We start from the raw sequence: 15983 nt of genomic DNA on the forward strand, positions 1-15983 counted from the left end.
TAAACATTTTCAATGTTACCTAGGTATTTAACACAAAGACATATACAGTATATAAAAAATATGATAAAAAAATATGAAAATAAGAAAATTAAAGAATTATTATATTATAGTTAATACCTTACGCTTAAATGGCTATCGCAAAATGTATCAGCCCCGGGTATCTCAAAAATATTATTTAATGAATTACAGACACGATATATGTCGTAGCGCGTTGCTGCCATCGTTAGTTCTCACGGTGGGTAGATAGAAGGGTTTGTGTTTGCTTCTTTTCCATAATCTCGGTATGTATAATGTTATTTAAAATATATATTAACCATAGTGGTTAACCATATGACGTATTTTAGAGAGCTTATTCATTTTAAAAAACTTTCATCTTTTTTCATAGTTGCTTCTGTTGCTTACATTTCTATTTATAAAACATGTGTGCTTGGTAAAAAAGCGATTAATTCGTTCAATGCAAACCCAGTGGACAGTATATTGAGGGTTCCAGATAACGCTACTGAATTGAAGTGTACTGCGGATCAAGTAATTAAATAATACAATTTTAGGATCCTAACTGATTATATTATTAAATAGTGACCTTCACCAGCTGTTCATCATTAATAACATAAGTTTTGAATAGAGGATTCTTTCTTTTGGTAAATGTTATATGGTAACATTTAAATTACACCACACCTGAACGCGCGTTATATCACTTTCTAATAATGCGGCATCATCAACAGTATGGATTTCTTTAGAAAGTTTAATATCATGAACGTATAAAAAATAGGGACTGTGTTCAATAAAGAGCAACGAACAACGCAAACAGAACTGGGCCAAGATGGGAGCCCTGGGGATTCCAAGCGATTCATCGACATAAACTGACTTCTTTCTGTTAAGTTAGAATCACACCCCTTAAGTAACTCTCCACCTATTTCATACAAACAATCAAGTGTTTTTAGCAAGATTGGATGACTGACTTTGTTAAATACACTGGAGAAGTCTGTGTATATGCAATCACTTTGATAACCCTTGTCAAGTGCATTTGAGAAATTATCGACGTGCTCAACTAGATTGGTATCGATAGACCTTCATTTATTTACTTAATAGAAACAAACGGTCACATTCATAAAAAGTTTACATAAACAGGATCTAGACCTAAAGTTCCCTAAATTTTATAACAGCCAATACAGATATGAAAATTAGTAAGGTTGGTTGATACAATTAACAATATTTTTCTAAATTTGGTTAAGTACATGTATTTAAATGTATGGTTACAGCATTTTTAAATGACGCTAATGATTCAAACGTGAAAAGGTCGAAGTGGCAAAGTTCAGTATCCATATAATTACACACACTTCTGATAAAACAATCACGTTATTGGGGAATTTTGAAAAATAATATAGAATCAAAATAATTGCAACTTAACTGTAAAGACATAATATTGAATTTTTTTATTGAAGTCTCATAGTGATATTCGTACATTCATACATATTCGTGACCAAACCTATAATCTAGACATCTTACAAACTTTTTTGAACACTTTCTATTCTGTCGATATGTTTACTATATACAGGATGCCATACTATATAATATTTTATAGGTCAATGGAGACTTGAAAGGCTTAGACACTCGCAACAAAAATCCCAGTTATTTATATGCTTTTGTTAAAATGTGATCTAAGGGTGGGACAAATGTCAATTGAGAGTCCATAATGACACCTGGTTGCGCCAGGTAGTTTAAAGTGGACTGTATTAATTAAAGTGGGTACTCAGGTGAACAGAACAGGAATCTATTGAATTAGCGTTACTTTGCGGAAATCCATACAAATGATTTAAGTTTTCTTTAGTGTTAATTCCGCCAATATTTGTAGCTAAAACAATTCGACACGTGTTTCGCCTCTACACGGGGCATCCTCAGGACGTGTTCTCTCGCCAAAATCTGGCACGAGACATATTGGCGGAATTAACACTAAAGAAAACTTAAATCATTTGTAAGAACAGGAATCATTGAAATAAAGGGAATTGCCGGTATTCACCTCTTCTGCAAGATCCTGGGTTCTTCTATATTCGCCTGAGTGTGCTGGCCAACCACAATATATATATCGCGGAACACATAACGAAGAAATCACTACGATCCCACGGCAGCAAATCAACAGGAATACGAGGATTTCCTGGATTTATACTTAAATGTTGCGGGAGCTCAATCTTCGCGTGCGGTTACTTGACGGAATGTGTGTTACGCCATACGACCATAGATGCTCGCAGTTTATTCTTAATTTGTACCGGCTAAGTTGCTAGGATAAAGATGTAAAGGGTTAAGGAAAAGGTTGTGTTATTTGGACAACTGTCGTTACCATTTTCACCCCCCTTTAATGGGTCATCATTAAAAACCCTTCATAAGATAAGAAAAAACTATGACTCTAGGAACGCACGATGTGTGAATACACCTACAGATACTGAATCACGGCGGAACGGTAAAATGTTAATCATGCTACAAACTAAAGCGGTTCGCGTAAATTAAGAAATATTATACAAGATATATTCTAAATATAAATAAAAACTAGCGGTATTATTATAGATTTGCGGTTATATTTATTGCTTAGGCAGAGGACTCAAACAAGCGACGGGACGTAGGTAAGTTCCCTTGACGGTTCTCACAGTGCAAACCCGCGTGACGCCGTCCTTCGAGGGATGAACCTTCTCTATGAGCGCCAGGGGCCAAGATAGAGGCGGAATACTATCATTCATTACAATTACTACTGTCCCTGGCTCTATGAATGCGGTAGAAGTATTCCACTTTCAAACTTGTAACCTGTGGAGGTATTCCATTCTCCAGCGTCTCCAGAGCGACTGAACCAAATTATCTAGTAAAGAATGTCTAAGAAGTAAGCTGACTCGGTCAGACTCCAATTCACGCGCGGGTATCGAGTTTAATGGAGCGGTATGTAAGAAATGAGCTGGCGTTAGAGCCGAGAGCTCAGCGGGGTCAGAGCTCAGTACTGTCAGCGGTCGCGAATTGAGCAGACACTCTATCTGAGTGAGGACAGTACAGAGTTCTTCATATGATAAAAGTTGTTGTCCGATTACTCAAAACAGATGCATTTTCACTACTTTTACAACGCATTCCCAGGCACCTCCGAAAAATTTGGAGATATAATCTTCCACGTTATTCTACTCTCCGCGTACTCTATTTCTAATTTCGGGCGGTACTCTACATCGAGGAATTTATATAACTCGCGAAGATAGGAATTACTACCTTTAAAATTTGTTGCGTTGTCGGTATACATAGTTTGTACCGGACCCCTCCTAGAAATAAAACTCTTCAACGCTACGAGAAAGCTCGGAGTACTGAGGTCTGTGGCTAACTCAACGTGTACAGCCGAGTAGTGAGGCATGTGAAAATGCAAAGATACCTTTTCACTGCGGACGCCACGGCGTCGTATCGGTGTATAAGCAATAGGACCTGAGTAGTCGCAGCCTGTATGTGTGAATGCCTTAATAACTTGGCGTGTACGACAATCAGGTAAGTCTGCCATTAGCGGGTAATTAGGGTGCGGTTTGCGCGAGCAAGGTGTGCATATGTGGACGCGCTGTCTCACAATGCGGCGTGCAGACAAGATCCAGAACTCTTAGCGCAAGAGGGACATTAGTAGTTCTGGTCCGGCGTGTAAATTTTTTACGTGATAGTGGTCGATAATCATACTTACTATATGATCACTGCGCAGCAATATAACGAAATGCTTATGAGCATAATCTAAAGCGGAATTGGATAGTCACCTACTAGGATTAAACCATTGGCAATGAAGGGCCTCAGTCTATTAAAAGCTTGTGAACAAGGTTTATTATTTTTAATGTTATTATACTCTACTGCAAAATATTTGCATTGCAGAGCGCGGAGTATTTCATTTTTAGCGGAGTTCATTTCACTGGCAGACACTGAGTCAGTTCTGCGGCGGTCAGTAAGAAACAATGCGAAGTAACTTAGGCCACGATGAAATACGAAGCGCTAAATCATTTAGCTCGCAATACTTTATTGGTGAAGACATCATATGAGTTGAAAGCTTTTGTTCAGGTACGTTACTAATAATTTGTCCCCCTAAATCCTTGAGCGGCCCTTCAGACGTATTTGACGAAGCCCATGGTGGTCCATGGAGCCATAGAGGATGCGTGACTAACTTCTGCGGCAAAATACCACGCGAAAGTACATCAGCAGGATTCTCGATACCTGAGACGTGATAAAAGTTGTCAGCCGGAATGTTTTCCGTGATCTGAACAATGCGGTGGGCGACGAATGTTTTCCACTTATGCGGAGAGCTTTTAGTCCAATATAACGCTACCTTAGGGTCAGTAAAGGCGTATACATCAATCGGACCATAATTGGAATAACTGTCGAGGACAGCGTGGAGTAACTTAGTCATTAAAACCATAGCACATAGTTCTAAACGTGCAATTGTGACGGGTTTTGTCGGGCTGACTTTAGATTAAGCACATACTAATCGAACAGTGTTGCTTGATGACGTGTTAACATGAGCGTAGATCACCGACCCATAAGCCCGTTCACTTGCGTCAGAAAATCCTAAAAGTGTAACTTTACAACCAATAAATACACCAATGTGTCGCGGTACGCGAAAGTCATTAAGAGACGGCAACTCTAAACTGAATTGTTTCCCATTTTTATAATATAAGAAGGCGGTTCATCATCCCATTGGAGCCCGAGCTATCAAAGTTTTTTTATTAATAACTTGGCGTACACAACGGTGGGAGCAACGAAACCCATTAAATCCCATAGTTACTTTAAAATAGAAAGCATCCTCATCGTTATGCCAATGCAAGCCTAATATTTTGGGTTGCATGGATTTATCAAATTCAACATCACAGGAAGTTTTATGTGAGTCGGGAATATGTTTTAAAACAGTTTGACAGTTACTATTCCATTTGACGAGATCCCACTGTGCGCCCTTGAATAAGTCAATAAGTTGATGTGCAGTAGCGACTGCTTCTCGTTCAGTGGGAACCAAGAGTGCGTGATCATCTATATATTGAGACGAAAGCGCAGTAGCATTCGCGAGCGGGTATTTTTCTCCGTCGTCTTCAATGAGTTGCCTTACTGTACGCAACGCAAGGTACGGGGACGACGCTAAGCCGAAGCCAACCCTTTGAAAACAATATAACTGCAATGGTTCGTCAGGATGAAAGCGGTATAAAAAACATTGATAGCGGCGGTCAGATTCGCGCATACCTAGTTCGCGCAAGTTCGGCCCTGTATGTAATATATCATTAAATGATAGCTTACTTCCAGTAGTAGGGGTGGAGGCGTCCATAACAATACGTAAACGAGTGGATATTTTGTCTTCCAAAATGCGGGATAACGTAAATCGGATCGTGAATATCATAGCGCGGCGCGGGTGCGATGTAATTTCTCGCGATATACTCTCGTATAACATCATCATAAGCCAATCTAAATTTCAGTGATGCTTCTAATTTTCTTTCGAGACACAGAAAGCGCCTAAGCGAATTGAAAGAGTCAGTGTACATATCCCCTTTGAACGGGAGGGCAACTATGCACCTCCTACTACTGGGATCGCGGGTCGTGGTTTCTTTATAAAATATTTCGCATTCAACATCTTCTGGGTGTTGAATGGGCGGCGTGGAGGGAGAATCCTCAAGCTCCCAAAATGTTTTGACGAAGGAGTCAATAGCGACAGGCTCTTGAGCAGCACAACAAGTCAAAACATGTTGTGAATGAAATGTAGATCTATTACATAAAGTCCACTAAACTATGACCGAGATTATTAGAGTAACTGGAAGGTACTAATACATTCGGTACATCGACACTATGGGACTATGATATGAAACTCATGTTAAAATCACAAATTATTATAACATCATCAAGAAAATCAACAGCATTACTAGCATGATTAAAGAAGCACTGCACTTCATCTATCTTTTTATTATATTATATTGAGGGGAGGAGGTAGATATACAACGCAAAGCCCAAGCCTATAAGTCTGGCCGTTCATGTATAAGTCTAAAAATATTCATAGATGAAGATCTATGGATAGCTTAGTTTCCCAGTTAATCAGACGTCTAGTGTCAAACATTTTCTTTATTGCAATTAATACTCCACTAAATCTAGATTTTGTAGGAGGATTGCGATCCTTGCGAAATACTGTGTATATCGCAGAGTTCTCCATCATTAATGTCAGATGTCAACCGACATCGTGAGTACAACAGCGGATTCATTGGTTTTAGTCCGTAGACCACGCAATTTCTGATAGTAAAAATTAAACAAAGAGCCCTTGGTGATCGACTTGTGGGTTCATCATAAGTACAAATTATTAAAATAATCCAGAGACAAGACACGCTTAGCTTGTTGGATCTCTTCTTTGCCATATAAATGTTACCATTTCGGACCCATACGAATCTATAACCCAGCTCGTTACATTTAATTCTAGTATCAGCATGTAGATTCTTCCCCTCTGGACTTAAATGCTCGGACGCATAGAAATATGCGGGATCACCTCCGATGCCAATTAGTTGTATGTTTAATTTATCTTTTGGATTGTTTTCATAATATTTATGTATAGCACCAAGGACATCGTCACGGTGTCGGTTACTGCACAGTTTAATAATCACCGACCTTGGTTTTCCATTTGTCGGGTATAGTTTGCAACTCTAAACCACGAGAGAATGTCGTTATCCTCAATTTAGGCAGAAACTACTTCATTTCTAAATTCTGGAAGACCTAGATTTCGACATTCGACTCCCTAGAATATTGTTCCAAACTAGACAACCTGTAAGACATTTCACTAATCTTTTTCTGGAGCAAAGAGGTACTGGATAATAATTCTTTGACCTCGGAGTCCCACTTTTCCACTAGCAGCAAATTGCACAGCTGCTTTTAAAGCCGTTATTTTATCCTTTAAAGGTGATATTTCAGATGATACAATCTCACGCAAAATCCCGGGGATCTCAGCCTTTAGTGCTGCACAAAGTTCGGCACGTCCAAACGCGCAGCGTTCCTCACCCGAGGCCAGTGCTAGCGTACTGTATTCGTCAACACCTTAATTGACGTCTATGCTTACAACACTACTCTGAGCGCAGATTTTCAGACAGATTCAGATTTACAGAGTTTCATTGTTATCTCTAGTTCTTTTCAAAGCAACTTTTGCAGGTTGGACACTTACAAGAAATTTGACAAGCCGTGTGCAACATACGGTGCCTGACGACATATACTCGTATCTGTGAATAAATATTCTGATAAACTGTACTATGATTCCGATTTCAGTACATCATTTATCGTCGATCCAACAGCTGAGTCCATCTTTGCCCACTAGTAAAGTTCCTATTGATTTTTAGAATATTGCTGGTGCCGCAACTAAAATGTATACCAACCAAGTATATTTAAATAACCCTTTGGTTGCAGGTACTCATCGTTACTAGCTTCTGTGAGTCCTCGGACAAGCAAAATTGGTTATAAGCGTGAGATAAGTCTATTTTTGAGTAGTGCTCACCCCTCCCAGCTTCGCAAATACTTCTTCTATTCGTGGCATAGGGTACTTATGTTCAGGGGCGTGCATTGGTTTTCCAGCGCGGTAGGCACTGGCAGCCTATCTAGTCATAATTGCGATTAATATTTAAAAATTTAGTTAATGCTACAAGGTTAAATATAAGTTCACTTACCAACATTTTTCTGCCGTTCTGTCAGATTGATCGTGTTTTTAGCAAGATTTGTCAAATTATTCAAGTCGCCGTTAACAGTATCATTCCACACGCTATTGCAACGTCTATGCATATCAGACAGATAATTAAAAATGCACCGAATAAAATAAAGATGACTTGGAATGTGATTAACTGAGAATCTGGAAGAGTGAAAGACCGCAACATTGAATATAATTTATCAATAAACAATACTATAATTCAATCTCAGCAGGAAGTTGCTTCTGCTTTTTAGAATTTTTTTTCTGACATTCTAGTTTCTATCACAAGCACTCTTGTTTCCTCCACCAGTGTTGCTGAGTCACTTCTTCTGGAAAATGTTAAAGAATGCCAACAAACATTCAATTTTAGTTTTGTTAGCCCTGGAGAAATAATTAAAACTTTTAAGTCTCTCGACATGAAAAAAACTGCTGATATATGGGGCATTTCTGTTAAAATAATAAGTTCAATAATTGATGTCATAGCACTATATCTTGCAATAGTATTTAATAATAGTATTAATCGTGGCGTGTTTCCTGACCTTCTCAAACATAGTAAAATTACACCAATATTTAAGTCGGGATGCTCTTCTGACCCGAACAACTATCGTCTTGTGTCGGTTTTGCAGACCCTTAGTAAAATTTTTGAAAAAATAATTTTAAGCCCAATGCTTACTTACTTTAACTCTCATAAGTAACTTCATTTGAAACAATTTGGCTTTACTAGGGGACGTTCAACAACGGATGCAGGAGTTGAGCTGATCAAGAATATTTTTGATGCCTGGGAGGAATCGCAGAATGCACTTGGCATCTTCTGTGATTTATCTAAGGCTTTTGATTGTATTCAACATTCAACGCTGGTCAGGAAGCTAAGACCACTAAGGCATAAAAGGAACTGCACTCGATCTTCTGACTTCATATTTAAACAATAGAATTCAGAGGGTCGACGTGAATGGCAGGAGATCTCCTGGGACTCCACTCAGTATGGGGGTACCACAAGGGTCTATTCTTGGACCGTTCCTCTTATCTATATAAATGATCTTCCTAATCTTATAGAGAAAAAACATTAGGTAGTATTGTTTGCGGATGACACTTCACTGATTTTTAAAGTGAAAATTGATCAGACAGCCTGGGACTAGATTGTGATTATTTTATAGCGATAGAAGTGACTGTACCATATGAAATTAGCTCTCTCAGAGCGCCATTTGTTTCCGAAGCGGTAGTAGTATCTAGTAGTATAAAAAATGACATCAAAAAGAATTCTAAAGGAATCAATTTTGAGAAAATAAATGCCTTTATGCCTTTATAGAAATTTAACGTATTCTACTAGCAAGAGTAGGTATTATCGGAACTGCCTACTATAGGTATTTAGTATATCGCGTCACAAAAACTTACTGCTTGGGTGTTCAATTGAATTTCGATTATTGAATAAAAGAACTTAATTTATCTGAATTAACTTGGAATCTAGTGTAGGTATATTATTTATACTCTTAATTTGGTAGGTAGGCTATGCCTATTGGCATATATGGAATGAACGCCCTTGCTTATATTCTATTAAAAGGTCTTTAATTTGTGTAACATAACAATCACCCGCTATTTTCACTGTACCGTTATCCTTCAATACAGGTTGGGTCGCGTAATCAGAATAATTTACCGGAACTAAAATACCTTAACCCACTAGTCTGACAATTTTTGCTTCCACTTTATCTTTCAAAGTAAAAGGGACAGTACGTGAGTTATTAAGTACAGTAAGCACTTTTATTTAACAATATTTAATGTTCCTCCTCCCTGCGTCGTAATCCTCAGTACTGAGGGTCGTGACCACCCCTCTGTATCACTTTCTCACGTATGATCGCTCTCCATCTATTCCTGTCTCTGGCGGTGTGAAAGGCATTGTGAACCGTAGAGTCGAGGGCGGAACGGATCTGATCGGACCATCGTGTTGGACTGCGTCCACGAGGCCTCTTCCCATCTATTTTGCCGACCACAATGAGCCTCTCAAGGTTTCCATCGTCCTTCCTTGCGATGTGACCGAAGTATTCTAAAACTCTGCGCAGACATTCGGAAGACAATTGCGAGGAGATCCTGAGTTCACGCAGTATGGAGAGATTAGATCGAAATGCTGTCCAGGGGATACGGAGCATCTTTCTCCAGCACCACATCTCAAAGGCGGTCTGCAGCTTTCAGTGTCCAAGTCTCAGCGCCGTACGAAAATATTGAGAAGACTAGGGTCCGTACCAGTTTGGTCTTAGTTTTTACGGAAATGTTGCGATCTCTCCAGCTGAGACATAGCGCTCTTAGCCATGCCAATTCTCCTGCGTACTTCCCTCTCACACGAACCATCGTTACTTATGTTGGAATCCAGGTAGATAAAGTTGTCCACCATTTCTAGGCCCAGCGCACCAGTTAGTTCCAACTTCCCAGATCTATCCACCACCATGACTTTGGTCTTGGACCTGTTTATGGGAAGTCCCATCTCTCCACTAATCCGCTCCATACGTTCAAGAAGTGCAGCCATTTCTGACTCATTTGCTGCAAGAAGAGTAGTGTCATCGGCGTAGCGCAAGTTGGTGATTTTCACGCCGCCAATTGTGATGCCTCCCTCCCAGTTCTCGCAGGTACGTCTCATAATGTGCTCTCCATAGGCGTTGAAGAGAATGGGCGACAAAATGCATCGCTGGCGCACTCCTTGATGAAACTTAAAGGGTTTCGAGGTTGTTTTATCAACTCTTACAACTCCCTGGCTTGATCCATACAGGGTGCGAAGCAAAGCGATGAGATGATTTGGTACACCAAGCTCTTGCAGAACCCTCCATAAGCAACTGCAATTAACACAGTCGAAAGCCTTACTGTAGTCGACGAAGCACATTAGCACTGGCGTATCAAACTCGTATGCCTTCTCAATGAGCTGCCTGACATTGAGAATCTGCTCCCGAGTGCCCTTGCCCTTCACAAAACCAGCTTGCTCCTGCGGAATTTGCCAATCCAGATAGTAGTGGATGCGATTATTGAGAATATGAAGCAAAATTTTGCTGGCATGCGAGATGAGGGATAAGGTTCGATAATTGCCGCAGCTCTTGGTTGACCCTTTCTTATGCAGCGGAAGAATTACGGATTCCGACCAGTCCCGCGGCCAATCACCGTTTTGCCAGACGTGTGAACAAATATTGTATAGTGTCTCTTCACCCAGGTCACCCATAGCTTTAAGGACTTCTGCTGTTATTTGGTCGCTTCCTGGTGCCTTCCTATTCTTGATAAACTGTAGAGCATTAGATATCTCGGAACCAAGAATCATGGGCCCCAGTGCCAGGTCCCTCCAAACCGGGGTAACTTCGGGCGTTGAGTGGGGATCTGTGTATAACTGCTCACAGTAGGTACGCCATCTTTCAGCAATGTGGTCGAGCTCGTGTAGTACAGTGCCGTCGGCATCTTCGATAATCCACGATTTAGCTTTGAACTGCTTGGAAAGGACTCTAACCTACCTGAAAAGGTCTGTAGTTTGTAGCTTGTTCGAATGTTTCTCAATGTCGCTGCAGATGCCCTCAATGAAGTTGTTCTTGTCGCGGCGACAACTGGCCTGGATAGCTCTGCTGAGCCCGGAGTATTCGGTCATTACTTCATGATCTTGCAGACCCCTAGTTTTTAAATGTTTCCTGCGTTGAATGAGCTCCCATGAACAATCGGAGAGCCAGCATCCTCTCTTCCGCTCCGGCATTTTGCGCTTTGAGATCTGGTCCAGTGCATCGTTGATATGACCTTTAAAATGTTTCCACTGAGTATCGGCGTTAGCGTGTTCATGCGCTGGGTCATCCCTTAGTTTGGCCTCTAACGCCTCCCGGAAGAAAGGTCGCTCAGAAGGATGCAGGCTTCTGGGTTTTGGCGATTGGCGTCTAGGCGCCTTTAAGCGGAGCGAGAAATTGGTCACGAGTAGGTTATGGTCAGAGCCGCACTCTGCGCCGGGATAGGTTTTCACATTCGAAACTGAGGATCTCCAGCGGGTATCTAGAATGATATAGTCGATTTGATTTCTGTGCCTATTGCCTGGAGATCTCTATATAAACGTCTTGGATTATGTTGAAAAAACGTGTTCATAATACTGAGATTTCTGGCTGTACAGAACTCGATCAGTTTTTCACCCCGTTCATTTCTAATGCCAAGCCCAAATTTTCCAACTGTGCTTCTGATATGGTCATCCGCAAGTGTACTACCGACTTTGGCATTCCAGTCACCAAGGATCATTTTAATTTCCCGACCAGGAATTGAATTTAGCATTTCCTCCAGTTTCCCATAAAAGTCGTCAATTACCTCATCTTGAGCTTGTGCTGTCGGCGCGTATATTTGTATAATATTCAGCACACACGGTTTGGTGTTCAGCTTCATTGTCAGGATTCTATCCGACACCGGGTTATAACCGAGGACATACTTATTCATGTGTGGCGGCAATATGATTCCGACGCCGTTCCTACTCGAATCTTTACAGCCCGAGAAGCACATGGTGTTCCCCACCGTAGTGATGTAGTGGCCATTACCATGCATGTGAGTTTCAGCAACGCCCAGTATGGAGATGTTAAGTGATTCCATTTCCTTTTCCACAATGGCCAGTTTGCCCGCCATTAGCAGACCTCGGACGTTCCAAGTGCCAATGCGACGATGGGTTCGAATTGAGGTCTTCTCGATATTATATGTTTTGACACCGACAGTAGCATTTCCCTCCTCTGAAGCCTGTCGACTCACCCCAGGGGAAGCTTCGGTCGTCAATTTCACACCATCCAGCCCGGGTAATGGGTGGCGCCGATGGTTAGTCGGGTCGCCAAACATACTCACTTTTTCTGTTTCTGATTCCATAAGCGGGGTTTTCATGGGAAAATAAGCGCGGTGGGCCCCCACATCCTTCCACGTCAGTCTTTTAGAGGGTATTTAGATCCTCACGGTCACTGGTTACCGCCCCATGGGCTCAATGTCCACACAGGGATGTCGGGTTAGTTACCACCGCCCGATACTCGGTGTTGACTGTTTTACAGGATGGGTAGGTCTCCTCCACACCAACCCTCCTCCTTTCTCATTCGGGCTTGGGACCGACAACGGCGGAGTTATTTAATGTTACTCACAGATAAATTGGAACAAGACTGATTAAACAATATCATTATTAAACTAAAGAAATCTAAAAGACAATGGGTGCACAATCAGCATTACGTCGGGGTACGGGGTGGCAACGCATTCAGGTTTAGCCGTGTTGGGCCGTCGTAACTCGTGGCTTGAAAAATTTTGGAACTGCTTTCTCTTTTACATATAAATCCACACTAAATTTGTTACTCTTTTAATAACGAATATACTTCTACGTCGCGAATACCTATGTCTATGTTCTTATTTTCTGATAATAATTTTCATTCAAATAAATACATGTTATCCCGGCCTAATAACGGCGGTCCGCCATTATGACGTAACGTAAATCGTTATGTCTTTATAATTATTTTTATATTTCACAGTTAAAACTACAGAACCCACAGGTGTTATTCTATGTTTATTATAGAAACACATTTTTAAGTAACAGTTATTATTAAGTTTTAAATGAGAGAACTGTTGTTTATACATCGCAAAGGAAATAGCACTTACACTTGAGCCTGAATCTAATTTCATTTTATAAAATGTACTACTTACATAGACCTGCACGATTATTGTTGAATAATTGAGATACCTTATGTTAAATAACTCGCATTCTTTACAGCTAAGAATATCTTTCACTGGATCATCTTGAACACTCATATTATGCACTGGGTAGCCACGCTCAGAACACACTTTCTTCAAGTGTCCCTTGAGACCGCAATTTTGACACATATAGTTGTGATACCGACACTTCTGGGTATCATGGTTACAGAGTCCGCATGCAAGCCCCTGCGCTCGGCCCACTCTCGCCACGTCACTCAAATTCAAATATTTTTATTCAAAATAGGATGTGAAATCACTTGTTGAAATCACTGAAATTGCCCTATGCTGCCTCGGGGCGTAAAAAGAATAGGGTAGTCCCAGGTCCAAGGGTGTCGTAAGAGGCGACTACGGGCTTTTTGAAAGTGGGAGAGTCACGCTGCTGCCTTATGACGTCAGCACAATCGGGCCAGACTCGTCCGGGTTACTTACCACACTCGCACAGAATACCGGCGTGAAGTAGCGGCCTAGTGCCGCTATGTTTCGCATAGGTTAGTGTCGAGGACCGGAGGCCATTCCCCCCCCCCCCAACAAAATATGAGAGCGGTCCTAAAAAATAAATTACCCCAGGAGGGTACCGGCTCTTGTAGAGCCGGAGAATCCCTCCCCGAGCATTCGCGCTCGGGCTGCCCCTCGTATTCTGGGGAGGGCACAGTACCGCGTATGTCACAGGACAAACAGGGCAGCAACACCACGGCACCCCGCTCCACGCTTAATGTGGACTTTTGTAACATCCGGGGAATTCACTCCAACTTAAACGCCGTCCACCACCACCTTGAGACGGCGCAGCCGGCCTTGTGTTTCCTTACGGAGACGCAGATATCTCGACCTAGCGATACGTCATATTTAACGTACCCCGGGTACAAAATTGAGCATAATTTCATGCCTCATGCCGGGGTATGTGTGTACGTTAGGGAGGATATCTGCTGTCGCCGTCTCGGCAATTTTGAGGGTAGGGGCCTGTCTACTCTCTGGCTCCGCGTAGATTTAGAGGACCGCGTCCGCATCTATGCGTGTGTCTACAGGTCCCATAGTGGTAACGCAGAAACGGATCTCCTCATGGGCTGCGTTCAAGCGGCATTTGATGACGTGCTTGCTCAGATCCCCTCCGCTGAAATCGTAGTCTTGGGTGATTTCAACGGGCACAATGCCGAATGGCTTGGATCACGTACCACAGACTACGCAGGGCGATCTGTGCATAATTTTGCATTGGCGTATGGTCTGTCCCAATTGGTTGAGTCGCCGACGCGGCTCCCGGATGTGGATAGCCACATGCCGTCCTCATTAGATCTTCTGCTGACTACACATCCCGATGGTTACCAGGTCTCTGTCGACGCCCCTCTCGGAACGTCCGACCATTGCCTGGTCAGGAGTGTAGTGCCTTTCCGACGCCAACGTCGCAGACCACCAGCGACCCGCCGCGTTTGGCACTACAAGTCAGCAGATTGGGATAGGATGCGTTCCTTTTTTGCATCCTACCCTTGGGGCAGGGTTTGTTTCCTTTCAGATGATCCTAGTGCCTGCGCCGTTGCAGTAGCCGATGTGATACTGCAGGGCATGGATATTTTTATACCAAGCTCTGTAGTACCGATCGGTGGCAGATCACAGCCCTGGTTCGATGCGTCAGTTAAAGCAGCATCTGACTGCAAAAAACAGGCGTATCGAACTTGGGTTGCGGCGCTGGGCTCAAAGGATCCGAACTGCAAAGTTCTGAAGAGGAAATATAACCGTGCCTCCAGATTTTTTAAGCGGCAAATCGCCCGTGCGAAATCGAAGCACGTCGTTAAAATTGGCGAGCAGCTTTCCAGTTACCCGACCGGAACACGCAAGTTCTGGTCGTTGTCGAAAGCTGCTCTTGGTAACTTCAACCAGCCGTCCATGCCGCCGTTGCACATGAGGAATGACACCCTGGCCCATACGGCAAAAGAGAAAGCCGATCTCCTGTGCACTCTTTTTTCCTCCAACTCGACTCTTGACGACAACGGAAAAACACCGCCGACCATCCCGCGGTGTCAGAGCTCCATGCCTGAAGTACAGTTCCGACAGAAAACTGTTAGGCGAGCTCTGTTTTCGTTGGACGTCAGGAAGTCGAGCGGGCCGGATGGCATTTCTCCAATCGTGCTTAGAACGTGTGCCCCTGAGTTGACGCCGGTGCTAACGCGTTTATTCCGGCACTCTTATTCAAAAGGCGTAGTCCCTGATTCATGGAAGTCAGCCCTTGTCCATCCGATCCCAAAAAAAGGAGACAGTTCGGATCCGGCAAACTACAGGCCTATTGCTATTACCTCCCTACTCTCCAAAATTATGGAGAGCATAATTAACCGCCAGCTCTTGGTATACCTTGAGGGTCACCAGTTGATCAACGACCGGCAGTACGGCTTTCGCCATGGTCGGTCGACCGGCGATCTTCTGGTCTACCTAACACACAGATGGGCGGCGGCTATTGAAAGCAAGGGGGAAGGCCTGGCAGTTGGTCTGGATATAGCGAAGGCCTTTGATCGTGTATGGCACAAGGCGCTCCTCGCAAAACTCCCATCATTTGGGCTTCCCGAGAGCTTATGCAAGTGGACCTCCAGCTTCCTCACTGGGCGCAGCATACAGG

Source organism: Leptidea sinapis, chromosome 31, assembly GCF_905404315.1.
Source record: "Leptidea sinapis chromosome 31, ilLepSina1.1, whole genome shotgun sequence".
Classification (NCBI taxonomy): domain Eukaryota; kingdom Metazoa; phylum Arthropoda; class Insecta; order Lepidoptera; family Pieridae; genus Leptidea; species Leptidea sinapis.